At 49.5% G+C, this 13701-nt stretch overlaps 1 protein-coding gene across 2 annotated transcripts in view; it reads right to left on the minus strand.

The window, feature by feature from the left end:
* Nucleotides 1-13701, minus strand: part of LOC140391693 (protocadherin Fat 3-like) — a 1133162-nt gene that overhangs the window by 894931 nt on the left and 224530 nt on the right. For both annotated transcript variants that reach the window (XM_072476450.1, XM_072476451.1), the window contains exon 2: nucleotides 8719-8808. The gene's annotated coding sequence lies outside the window, so the exon portion shown is untranslated. The remainder of the gene's footprint in view (nucleotides 1-8718; nucleotides 8809-13701) is intronic.

The following is a 13701-nucleotide window of genomic DNA, read 5'->3' on the forward strand; positions in this document are numbered from 1 at the left end:
TGGATTCCATTCGGAGGTGGCTACAATCATAAAGTAAATAAAGCCAAGTCGAAACTGGCACAAGTATAGGGCACTTGGAGCCAGGGTCAGAATTGGAGAGGATAGTGGTCAGGAGCAGGGAAAAATGACACAAGCTTTGTTTGAGCAAGATACCCAAACTTCACCGGCTTCAGGCAGATGGAGCAGTTGAGAACAGTCCAACCTATGGCAGCTAAAATAATCATATCTGGAATAAGCCGATCTAATTATAAAAAATAAAGTTAGAAATAGCATGTTCAATATAGTTTAAGGAAGAACACATGATGGAGGGATGTTACAGGAAGTGCACCAAATTATAAATCAATTATCTTAAATTCCCAGTGTCAGTGGTTTAATAATGTATATTTTCCGTGAATTAATCTATAAAGGGGTGCTCTTCACAAATGTGAATCTGAGTGCCAACGCCTGTATCATCAACAAAAGATGACAAGAACTATCCATTAGAAGATTCCTAGATAGACATAAATTGCAACGTAGATTTTCTTTTATAATTCCTGTCATTTACACAGGAGATTCCAATCACTTTGCAGCAAGCCATATTTATGTCTTCCAACTCTTAAGATGTTGCTTTGGATTTTTTCAACCGACAGAAATAATTTAGAACTAACTTTACAATAAATACTGTCATGAGAGTACCTTTAAGACATGGATGTTTAAGCAATGTACCTTTAAGACAACAGTGATGTCAAAGAGTGGGTGGGGATGAGCTCACGTCAGCCATTTTGCAGTTTGTTTTGTAGTTTGAAAAAGAGCTCGTGTGGGTCTGGGTGTTGCCAGAGAGCTGCAGTTTTAAAAAGCAGCTTGTGTGTGTCTGTGTGTTTCCAGAGAGCTGCAGTTTGGAGAAAAAGAGCTTGGGGAGTGTCTGTGTTTGCAGTGAGCTGGATTTCAGCCATGAAAGACTATCTCTGGATCATTTGGGTGATTTAAACTCATAATAGTAAAGCCATTAACCTGATGTGATTCTGTTTAAAGGTGTTAAGTCTCTTGGAAGTTTGAAGGAACATTTTGAGGAATTATTTACTGTTGCAATATTTTCTGAGTTATCTTTGAAGTAAGGGGTGTTAACAGATCCAATGTTTATTTAAGATGTTAAGTTGAGTTCATGGAATAAACAGTGTTTTGTGTTTAAAAACCCATGTGTCCATAATTGTAATCCCACACCTAAGGAAAAAGCCATGTGCTAGGAAAAGCAACAAATCCATTAAATAGTCGTGGCCGGGTTGCCCCTGGCTTTCTGGCCATTAAGTATAGCGGGAGGATTTGTGACTCAGTGGTAGTGTCCCTACCACTGGACCAGAAGCTCCGGGTTCGAGTCCAACGTCAGGACTTGTTAGCCATGAAACACTGTTCAACGGGCTGATAATCAGCTTGGGAATTCTTTCACCAGTTCTCCCCAAAAGGGTAAAATGAAAATGTGGGTACGAAGATAAATTAAGCTCAGCCATACCTAACTAAATTCCCTTTTAAACTGAATTTGTTCTAAATCTGAAGTACACTTTACTGTGTTCCTCTATATATTTGAGCTCCTACACCTTCTACAATTCTAGCAATGTTACACAACCTACAATTCCATAATTAAAAATATCTTAACCAAGTGATTAAGAAAGTTAAAAAATTAATAATACAAACATTTACTAGGCAATGATAAAAATAAAAGCACAGATAGAAAATTGTTCTATACCACCTGGACTAAACAGTTTGCTTAAATCTAAAACAAGATTTCCTTCCACCAGCACATTAGTAAAGTCCTGCAAAGCTAAAATTTCATAACTTGGTCTTTGATCTTAATTTATTCTGACCAATTTATTAGAATTTAGGAAAGAAAAATGTTGCACTGATCCTCAGTTTATAGTACTTGTATTTGGAGGTTAGTGAGTCAATAAGTTACTGATTGAAATTGCCCCCCCTATGCTATTTCCAGCTGGCAATCATGGATCTAAATTGAACTGTATGGCAATATACAGCAATCAGCAAAATGACAGCACTTCACTGCACCTATGCTTGCTATTCTTTTCTGCTGTCAGTTACCAAAGCAAAGGGCTTTTTCTCACTCAGTATTTTTTCTTCAAATGTGTTTTATTCCAAACTTATATAAAAGATTACAAAACATAAACAATTCGGGGAGCAAACTCCCCAACACCCAACTATACAGTTTGTACAAATGTTTCCCATTTTCACCCCCCTCCTGCTCCCGCCCTCACCATCTCTCTCCCTCCCCCACCCCCCAAGACAAACAGCTCCTCAAACACGGTCATGAACATCCCCCACCTTACCTCAAAGCCCTCCGCGGAACCACTTAATTCGTACTTGACCTTTTCCAACCGAAGAATGTCAGACAAGTCCCTCAGCCAGGCTGCCATCCCTGGCGGCGTTGTTGACCGCCACTCCAACAGAATGCTTCACTGGGCAATCAGGGAGGCGAAGGTCACAACATTGCCATTCCATCAGCTCCGGCTTCACCAATAACGCGAATATCACCACCAAAGGGTCCGGCTTAACCTCCGCTCCCACTAGACTTGTTAACAACGCAGAGAATCCCGCCCAGAATCTCTCCAACTTTTCGTAGCCCCAAAACATATGTGCATGATTCGCTGGTCCCCGCCCACACTTCTCACACTCGTCTGCCACTGCCTGGAAGAACCCACTCATTCTCGCCTGAGACATATTTACCCTACGTACGGCCGAGAACTGTATCAGGCTCATCCTTACGCACAAGGTCTCATTTACCCTTCGTAGCGTCTCACTCCATACTCCCCAATTTATCTCCCCTCCCAGCTCTCCCCCCCCCCCACTTCTTCTCATTCTTCACCAACTGCTTACCACCCTGCATTCCCAGTCACCCATATGTGTCTCCGATCCTTCCCTCCCCTTCCACTTCCACAAGCAGCAGTTGGTCCAACAGGTGTACCTCGGCAACCTGGGGAACTCTTGCCAAACATTCCACAGGTACCTAAACTCACTTCCCCTCAGGAGCTCTACCCTCTCCTTCAGTTCCTCTATACTGGAAAACCCCTCTTCCAGGTACAGATCCCTCACCTTAACCAGCCCCACTTCTCTCCACTTCCTATACATACCATCTATCCCCCCGGCTCAAAACCGTGGTTTCCACACAACAGCGCCAGCAGCGACATATACCCCTTCGATCCTCAAATGTATCCTCAGCTAGTTCCAGACCTTTACTGTGGACTGCACCATCGGGCTCTCCATGTATTTCCTTGGCATCATTGGAAATGCCGCCGTCACCATAGCCCTCAAGCTGGACCCCTACAGAATTCATCCTCCATCCTAAACGATTCTACCCCCTCTTCTTCCTACTACCGCCTCACCTTCTCCACATTCGCCAGCCAGTAGTAGCGTAGCAGGTTCAGCAACGGCAACCCTCCCTTCTGCCTCTATAACAGGGTCCTCTTAACCCTTGCCACTTTCCCTGCCCATGCAAAGTCTGAGATAATCATATCCAATTTTCAAAAGAAGGCCTTCGTTACAAAGGTCAGAAGTGTCTGGAATATTAATAGGAACGTCGGCAGAATGTTCATCTTCACCACTTGGACCCTCCCTGCCAGAATCAGGTGCAATGTGTCCCACCTCTTCAGATCTTCCCTAACCTCCTCCACCAGCTTTGTTAGATTCCATTTATGTAGCATCGCCCATTCCCTCGCCATCTGAATCCCCAGGGAACCATACATGTCTCTGGCCACCTCGAATGCCAACCCCCCTAGGTTGGCTTGTCAATCCAACTCGTTCACCAGGAACACTTCGCTTTCACTTATATTTAGCTGATATCCCGAGAAAGCCCCAAACTTCCCCAACAGGCCCATGATCCTCTCCATGCTCTCCAGTGGGTCAAAACATACAATAGTAGGTCGTCCGCACATAGCAACACCCGATGCTCCCTTTGTCCACTCATAATCCCTTGCTACTCTGTCGACTTCCTAAGAGCCATTGCCAGAGGCTCTATCACTGACATAAACAACAGCGGCGACAGCAGGCACCCCTGCCTTGTTCTCCTGTGCAGTTCAAAGTTTGTGAGCCCATGTTGTTGGTCCGCACACTCGCCATCGGTGCCACATATAATAGGCGCACGCACCCATGCCACAAACTTCGGCCCAAACCCAAACGTCCCCAGGACCTAAAACAAGTACTGCCACTCCACATGTCAAATCCTCCACTCCTCCGCATCCATGGTCACAACTGCCGCAGAGTTCTCGACGGGTTCATGACCACATTTAACAGCCTCCTTATATTACTAGAAAGCTGCCTGCCCTTTACGAAACCGGTCTGGTCCTCCGTAACCATCCCTGGGACACATCATTCCATCCTTCCCGCTACGAACTTAGCCAGCACCTTCACACCCATATTTAACAGCGATATGGGCCTATACATCCCACAGGAGGTCTTTCCCTCCTTTAGCATTAATGTGATGGTTGCCTGCGTCATCTTCTCAGGCAGATCTCCCTTCACCAATGCCTCATTAAGCGCTCCCAAAAGTTGTGGCACCAGGTCCAACACAAACTCCTTGTAGAATTCCGCCAGGTAACCATTAGGCCCCGGGGGCCTTCCCCGACTTCATACCCCTTATATTGTCCAACTCCTCCCTCGGCCCCAAGGGCTCCTCTAGTGCCTGCCTCTTCTCTTCCTCCAACTGTGAAAACTCCAGTTAGTCTAAAAACCGTCCCATGTCCTCCTCTTTACAACCCCCCTGTACAGCTCCTTATAATAATCCCTAAACGTCTCATCAATCTTCCCAGGCTCTGACACCACATTCTCTGCCCCAGTCCATATCATAGAACTTACAGTGCAGAAGGAGGCCATTCGGCCCATTGAATCTGCACCGGCCTTTGGAAAGAGCACCCCACTTAAGTCCGCACCACCATCCTATCCCCGTAACCCCACTTAACCTTTTTTGGACAATCCACCTAACCTGCACGTCTTTGGACTGTGGGAGGAAACTGGAGCACCTGGAGGAAACCCACGCAGAGACAGGGAGAACGTGCAGACTCCAGACAGACAGTGACCCAAGCCAGGAACCGAACCTGGGACACTGGAGCTGTGAAGTAACTGTGCCAACCACTGTGCTACCATGCTGCCCCCCACCCTCCCCCAACTGTGCTACCGTGCTGCATCTTCAATTTTTCCTGGACACGGCCTGCCTTCGTAGCTGATGTGCTAACATTCGACTCGGCTTCTCCCCGTATTCGTACTGCACCCCACTTGCTCTCCGCAGCTGACTTACCGCCTTCCCCGTCGTCAACTTATCGAATTACCCCTGCAATTTTTGCTCCTCAGCAATCCCTCTGTGGTGCACGCCCTCGAGTACTCCCTATCTACCTCAACTATCTCGTTCATTAGTCATTCATATTCCTCCCTCCTTTCCCTATCCGCATGTGCCTAGAATGAGATAATCTCTCCCAGGACCACCGCTTTTAGTGCTTCCCAAAATGTGGCCGCCGAAACCTCCCCAATTTGGTTCAATTCTACATAATCTTTAATCACAGTCCACACTTTATCGCAAACCCCTCTATCTGTCAACAACCTGGAATTGAGCCTCCACCCATCTCTGCTCCCATCTCGATCTAAGCCGAATCTAGAGCCAATGGGGCACATGGTCCGAGATTACCATCCCGGCATACTCTGCCCTCTCCACCCCAACCAAAACCTGCCGGCTTACCACAAAAAAGTTGATTCTTGAATACACCCTATACACATGAGAACTCGATGGGCTGAATGGCCTCCTTCTGCACTGTAAATTCTATGAAATCTATGAAACTCCCTTCCCCGTGGGTTCTTGAAGTGCCACGGGTCCACCATACCCATCTTTTCCATAAACGTGGCCAGCTCCTTGGCCATTTGTTTCCTACCCATTGACCTGGGGCTCGATCTACCTACCCTTGGCTCTCAATTAAAATATCCTCCCATAATCAACTGGTGCATGGCCAAGTATGGGACCGTTGCCAGCAACCCCCTCAAAACCTACATCGTTCCAATTTGGTGCATATATATTCACCAGTATCACCGGCATCCCCTCTAATACTCCACTCACCATCACATATCGTCCACCCGAGTCCCTCACTTCCTTCGCGCTCACAAACCCCATTTTCTTGCCCATCAAAATGGCCACCCCCGCAATTTTGAATCAAACCCCATCAGTAAACCAGTCCCACCCACCCTTTCTTAGCTAACCTGGTTCTTCACGCGGAGGTGCAGCTCCTGCAGAAAGACTACCTCCACTTCTAAACTCGTTAGCTGCGGAAAAACCCGAGATCTTTTCACCAGTTCATTGAGCCCTCAAAAGTTCCAAGTTATCAGCCGTACCAGGGGCTTACGCCGCCACTGTCCTATACAATCCGCCATCCTCCCCTTTTGGCTCTGCCCCCATTATTTCACCCTGTACCTGGCCCATCCAAGATGGCCCCTTTCTTCGCCCTGACCATGTTTCTTCTCCAAACTTGCTGCGTTGCATCTCCCTCCCTCTCCCCCCAACTCCCTCCCCCCACCTCCCCCACGGCCACCTATCTCGGCCTTCTCCCCACCTCACTTCCGTTCACCAGCATTGCCCGTCAGCGTGGCAACTCCTGCCCAAAGGCTCCTCCTACTGACCCCATCTCTTCCTCACCCTCACCTCTTTGTTCTGTTAAGGCGGCTCTCCGCTGACCTCCCCCTCCCCCACCCAAACAAAGACTCATCTCGAACCACAGGTCACCTTCCCCAAAAACAAACAAGAAGAAAAAACACAGACCCGGGGGGGGGGGGGGGGGGGGGGGGGGGGGGGGGCTTTACAACCTTTTACCTTTGCTACCCTTTGTCAACCCAACAGAAAAAAGAAGAAAACCCTTCAACATCGGAGGAAAAGAAAAAGAACATCCCTCCAACCCCCACTCTACCCATGTTCTCCAATATTCCAGAGTGCCAGCACCTCCGTTTCCCAGATTATTCAGTTCTCCCCCAGTTTATGCTCCTTGATAAAGTCGTTGGCCACTTCTGAGGTCTCAAAATGATATTCCCGGACTTCATAAGTCATCCATAGTTTCGCCGGGTAGAGCACCGCAAACCTGATCTGCCGTCGACGCAGCATGCCTTGGCCCTGTTGAACCCTGCATGCCGTTTTGCCAGTTCAGCTCCAATGTCCTAGTATATTCGGACCTTGTTCCCCTCCAATTCACAGTTCCACCACTCCCACTGCAAGAGCTTCTCTTTCTCCACAAACTTATGGAGTCTCATGATCACTGCCCATGGCGGCTTCTGCCTCAGAGACCTGTGCGCTCTGTCCACCTCAGGGGCCTTGTCCAGCACCCCCTCCACCAGCAGCCCTGCCAGCATCCTGGAAACCTACCTCGTGGGACTCGCACCTTCCACTCCTTCAGGCAGGCCTACTATTTGCAGATTCTGCCTCCTCAACCCGTTTTTCTGCTCCTCCCCTTTGCTCTCAATGTCTTGCAAAGGTCTCCTAAGAGCCCCGCATCCACCTCCAGTGTCACCACTCTATCACTGTGTTCAGGGATCACCCTGTCGATCTCTCGCATCTACGACCCCTGAGCCTCCAGACGTTTTTCCATCCTCACCATTGAGCCCTTCGGGGGTGCCACAGCCCCTTCGATGGCCTTCGATCAATCTTCCTGCATCTCCTTACATTGCTGGTGGAACTCTTCCTTAATGAAGGCCATCAACTGTTCCATCTGGGGCTTTCCAACTTGCACAGGCCCTTCCCCTTCTGTCACCTTTCCACGAGCTGCTGTGCCACAGGTCTCTTCCAACTCCTTGGCCAGATCCTTCACCTTTTTCTACCGGGTTTGGTAACCTGCAGGCATGCCACTCCCGGGGTGAACGCCTCCTCAGTTACAGTTTTCCGTCGAAGTGACACCCGATTTCGGGTAAAAAGAGCTCTTTTCTACACTGTCAGACAAGAGCTGTCCTGTGTGTGACCCCTCATGCCATGGCCGCCACTAGATGTCCCTTTCTAACTCGGTATTATTAGTGTTACCACAAAATATAATTTTACACAACACTGCCGAGTTGATACAACAACAGAGTTCCTGAAAATACAGAAGTCTTGCCTCTTACCAGGGTATGATTAATCCATTTATATGTTATCAAATATCAATTTTGTTTTTTGTTCCTAAAGTGAGGACTATCAGCACTGCAAAAGCAATTTGTCATCAATTTATTTTGACTACGAGTTAATAACTACATGTTGGCTGCCTGAAATCTGAGTCTTCAAAGTGGTTTCACTTCTAATCTCAAACACCAGCAGCTGCATAAATTACATTTTCATCTCTTCAATCATAGTTTTTAATATCACAACATTCATTTTATGTTCTGGAGCAGCTCTCCTAATAAATAAGTGTACTTTTAACACTAGGGGGAAAAAATAATCTTGGCGCAGTACCGCGACAACTCTTCCACACCAACCTATGCTGAGCGGTCAATAATGAGCAGTTTCAAGGCACATAGAAAGTAGGCAGCATGATGGGTTATGCAGTAGATTTGTAGAATTTCCTCCTGATCAAGTGGGTTGTAGTTCCTGTTCCAGTGTTGCCCACCATACCAACCTGGTTTGCACCGGTCATGCTAACATCATTATTTTACAACTAGGCAATTAAGTGTGACACTGACAAAACTGAAAACAGGATCGAGAGAAGAAATGAATCACTGCCCAGTTTACTCTGTTTTATTTACACTTACCCGCACAGATTAAGGTTTGATGATCACCATGAGTACATTCAGGTTGGTCACACTCTCTCAGAAAGACTCGGATATTCAATGCTAAGTGACCTGGAAAACAAAACAAAGGATGAAAAATATACTTTCAAAGAGCTTTGTAAATCAAGATAAAAACATAAATAAATAGCATATTAAAAAAATGATTTAGAATATGGTTGAAAAACTAAGCTGGTGGAACTTGCAGAGCAGTAAACACAGTTGAACAGTCAAACAATTTGACCTCTTCACTGCGGGCTCATTTAAGTCAGGAGAAAAAATATTCCTGGAAGCTACAAGAGATTTATTCCACTCTTCCTCTCGAAGAAGCAAACTGAATGGTGAATGGCTTTGGATGTGCTATTATTAGGAAAAGTTGTTCCAACCTCTCTTCAAGCTCATGCCCAGATGCCTTTCTAACCGTTTAAAAAAAAGATAGCTAAATTGGCTCCCCTACTACTTAAACTGTGTCACAAAATTATTAAAATTAGCTTCAAATTAGATGCTTGGAGAGCCCCATTTATTGACAAAAAAGACAAGGACCCTATATGAAAGTAACCCATTTCTCTTGTGATGTTCCACATTTTTACATCAATGCTTGCAAACCATCTAAATATTATGAAACCACCATTAATCCCATAAAGGGCGTATACTGCCAGTAGATAATTTTGGACAATTCATTTCAAGCTAATTTATATTAAGTTCAAAACATCTGGTGCAGGAGGGTCATGTCATAGAAATGATGACCATAAGACCATAAGACATAGGAGCGGAAGTAAGGCCATTCGGCCCATCGAGTCCACTCCACCATTCAATCATGGCTGATTTCAACTCCATTTACCCGGACTTCCGGTTGCGACGATACGGAGCTAAGCCGCACGATTCGGCAGCTCCCGCGATCACGGACTTTCGGGCTCTCCAGAGGAGCCCCGACGGGAATTTTTTGAAGATGTTCCGCGTGGGAAGGTGAGAGTGAGGTCCCCCCTTCACGGTATATGGAACGGACAAGAAGTGAAACGGCTAAAAAAGCGGCGTTGGAGCAGCGAGAGAAGCGAGAGAAGAAAAACAAGATGGCGGCGGCCGGAGATAAAGTGGAAGGCGGGCCGGAGCTGCATGAGTTCATTAAGCGCTGTTTTGAGGAGCTGCGGAAAGAGATGCTGGCGCCTACGCTGTCGGTGATTGAAGGATTAGGGATGACCCAGAAGGCCCACGAAGTAAAGATCCAGGAGATGCAGAAAAAAGTTAATGAGAACGAGGATGAGATCTTGGGCCTGGCGGTGAAGGTGGAGGTGCACGAGGCGCTGCACAAAAGGTGGGCGGAAAGATTCGAAGATCTGGAGAACAGGTCGAGGAGAAAGAATCTTCGGATCCTGGGTCTCCCTGAAGGAGTGGAGGGGGCCGATGCCGGGGCATATGCGAGCACGATGCTCGAGTCGCTGATGGGTGCGGAGGCCCCTCCAAGGCCTCTGGAGCTGGATGGGGCACATTGGGTGCTGGCGAGGAGGCCCAAGGCTAATGAGCCGCCAAGGGCGATTGTGGTGAGGTTTCACCATTTCATGGACAGAGAGAGGGTCTTGAAATGGGCCAAGAAAGGGCGGAGCAGCAGCTGGGAGAATGTGGAGATCAGAATCTACCCGGACTGGAGCACGGAGGTAGCAAAGAGGAGAGCGGGTTACTACCGGGCCAAGGCGGTGCTGCATCGGAAAGGAGTGAGATTCGGAATGCTGCAGCCAGCGCGATTGTGGGTCCCATTCAAGGATCAACATCACTATTTTGAAACGCCTGAGGAGGCTTGGACCTTTATTCAAACTGAAAAGTTGGACTGAAACTGAGGGTTTGTGAGGGTGGGGGGGGGATGTTTGATGTTTGTTGTACATAGGGTGTTAATCACGTGCAGAAAATGTTCCACGGGTTGGGTGATGGATGGGGATGGGGAAAGGGACCGGGTGAGAAGACTGTATGAGACGGTGGGCACCGGTGCTGGAGGGAGGGGAGGCTCGGGGATGGGGGAAATGAGACAAGGCCGCGACAGGAGCTGCACCAGAGGGGGCGGGGCAGGCTCAGGAATGCGCGGGCTTTTTCCCGCACGAGGGAAGGACGGAGTGGGGGGGGAATGGAGGAGCGCACACTGATTGGGAGATTCCCACACGGGGGGGTCAATGGGACGGCGGGGGAAGCCGGAGTCAGCAGGAGTCAGCTGACTTACGGGAGTGCTATGGGGGGAGCAAAAGAGCTAGCCACGGGTCCAGCCGGGGGGGGGGGGGGGGATAGGGTTGCCGCTGCATTGGCCGAGGGGGAATTGGACGCAGAAGAGGTGGTCGGGGCGGGGGTCCCCCATCTGGGGGACTGGAGGGTGAGGGCGGCGCGGGCATGGGACTGGCATAGAAAAGGGGATGGCGGGGGGGGGGGGGGGGGGGGGGGGGGGGGGGGAGGCCCCCCAATCCGGCTGATAACGTGGAATGCGAGAGGCCTGAATGGGCCGGTAAAGAGGGCCCGAGTGTTCGCGCACTTAAAGGGACTGAAGGCAGACGTGGTCATGCTTCAGGAGACACATTTGAAGGTTGCAGACCAGGTCAGGTTAAGAAAGGGATGGGTAGGACAGGTATTCCATTCGGGGTTGGATGCGAAGAACAGAGGGGTGGCAATATTGGTGGGGAAGCAGCTGTCGTTTGAGGCCAAGAATATCGTAGTGGAAAATGGAGGTCGATACGTGAAGGTGAGTGGTAAGTTGCAGGGGACGTGGGTGGTATTGGTAAACGTATACGCCCCGAACTGGGATGATGCTGGATTCATGAAGCGTATGTTGGGGCGCATTCCGGACCTGGAGGTAGGAAGCTTGATAATGGGGGGGGATTTTAATACGGTGTTGGACCCAGCACTGGATCGCTCCAGATCTAGGACCGGAAAGAGGCCAGCTGTGGCCAAGGTGCTTAGGGGGTTTATGGACCAGATGGGGGGAGTGGATCCATGGAGGTTTGCCAGGCCACAGGCCAGGGAATTTTCTTTTTTCTCCCACGTGCACAAAGCCTACTCCCGGATAGATTTTTTGTTCTGGGCAGGGCGCTGATCCCGAAAGTGGAGGGAACGGAGTATTATGCCATCGCCATTTCAGATCATGCCCCGCACTGGGTGGAACTGGAGTTGGGAGAGGAGAGGGACCAACGCCCGTTGTGGCGGTTGGATGTGGGACTGCTGGAAGATGAGGCGGTGTGAGAGAGGGTGAGGGGGTACATTGAAAGGCACTTGGAGGCCAATGACAATGGGGAGGTTCAGGTGGGGGTGGTATGGGAGGTGCTGAAGGCGGTGATTAGGGGAGAGCTAATCTCCATCAGGGCTCATAGGGAGAAGATAGAGGGCATGGAAAGGGAAAGGTTAGTGGGGGAGATTTTAAAGAGTGGACAGGAGATACGCAGAGGCCCCAGGAGAGGGACTATTAGGGAAAGGCGACATCTCCACACGGAGTTCGACCTGTTGACCACAGGGAAGGCAGAGGCACAGTGGAGGAAAGCGCAGGGGGCGACGTATGAGTATGGGGAGAAGGCGAGCCGGATGCTGGCACACCAGCTCCGTAAGACGATGGCAGCGAGGGAAATAGGTGGAGTCAAGGATGGAAGGGGAGCTACGGTGCGGAGCGCGACGAAAGTAAATGAGGCATTCAAGGCCTTCTATGAGGAGCTGTACAGATCCCAGCCCCCAGCGGGGGAAGAGGGGATGTGACGATTCTTGGACCAACTGAAGTTCCCGAGGGTGGAGGAGCAGGAGGTGGCTGGTTTGGGGGCACCAATTGGGTTGGAGGAGCTGAGCAAAGGTCTGGGGAGTATGCAGGCAGGGAAGGCCCCGGGACCGGACGGGTTCCCGGTTGAGTTCTATAGGAAATACGTAGACCTGTTAGCCCCGTTGCTAGTAATGAATTTTAATGAGGCAAGGGAGGGAGGGAGGGAGGGACCCTGCCCCCGACAAAGTCTGAGGCGACGATCTCTTTGATCCTGAAGCGGGACAAGGACCCACTGCAATGTGGGTCATACAGGCCGATCTCGCTCCTCAACGTGGATGCTGAGTTGCTGGCAAAAGTGCTGGCTACGAGGATCGAGGACTGTGTCCCGGGGGTGATTCACGAGGACCAGATGGGATTTGTAAAGGGCAGGCAGCTAAACACCAATGTGCGGCGGCTCTTAAACGTGATAATGATGCCATCGGTGGAGGGAGAGGCGGAGATAGTGGTGGCGATGGACGCGGAGAAGGCCTTTGACCGAGTAGAGTGGGAGTACCTCTGGGAAGTGCTGTGGAGGTTTGAGTTCGGGGTAGAGTTTATTAGTTGGGTTAAGCTCCTATACAGAGCCCCAGTGGCGAGTGTGGTTACGAATTGGTGGAGATCGGAGTATTTTCGGCTATATCGTGGGACGAGGCAGAGGTGCCCCCTGTCCTCCCTGTTGTTTGCATTAGCAATTGAGCCCTTGGCCATGTCATTAAGGGAGTCTAGGAAATGGAGGGGGGTGGTTCGAGAGGGAGAGGAGCATCGAGTGTCACTTTGTGCAGACGACCTGTTGCTGTATGTGGCGGGTGCAGTGGAGGGGATGGTGGAGGTCATGCAGACTCTAAGGGAGTTTGGGGATTTTTCGGGCTATAAGCTTAATGTAGGGAAGAGTGAGCTTTTTGTAGTACAGTCAGGAGACCAAGAAAGGGGGATAGACGATCTACCGCTGAGGAGGGCGGAAAAGAGCTTTCGGTACTTGGGGATCCAAATAGCTAGGAGTTGGGAGCCCCAACATGAACTTAATCTGATGAGGCTGGTGGAGCAGATGGAGGATGACTTCAAACGATGGGACATGTTGCCGCTCTCGCTAGCGGGTAGAGTGCAGTCGGTCAAAATGGTGGTCCTCCCGAGGTTTCGTTTTGTGTTCCAGTGCCTTCCAATTGTAATCACCAAGGCCTTTTTTAAGAGGGTAGGCAGGAGTATTATGGGTTTTG

The sequence above is a fragment of the Scyliorhinus torazame genome, chromosome 15, assembly GCF_047496885.1.
Source record: "Scyliorhinus torazame isolate Kashiwa2021f chromosome 15, sScyTor2.1, whole genome shotgun sequence".
Lineage (NCBI taxonomy): Eukaryota > Metazoa > Chordata > Chondrichthyes > Carcharhiniformes > Scyliorhinidae > Scyliorhinus > Scyliorhinus torazame.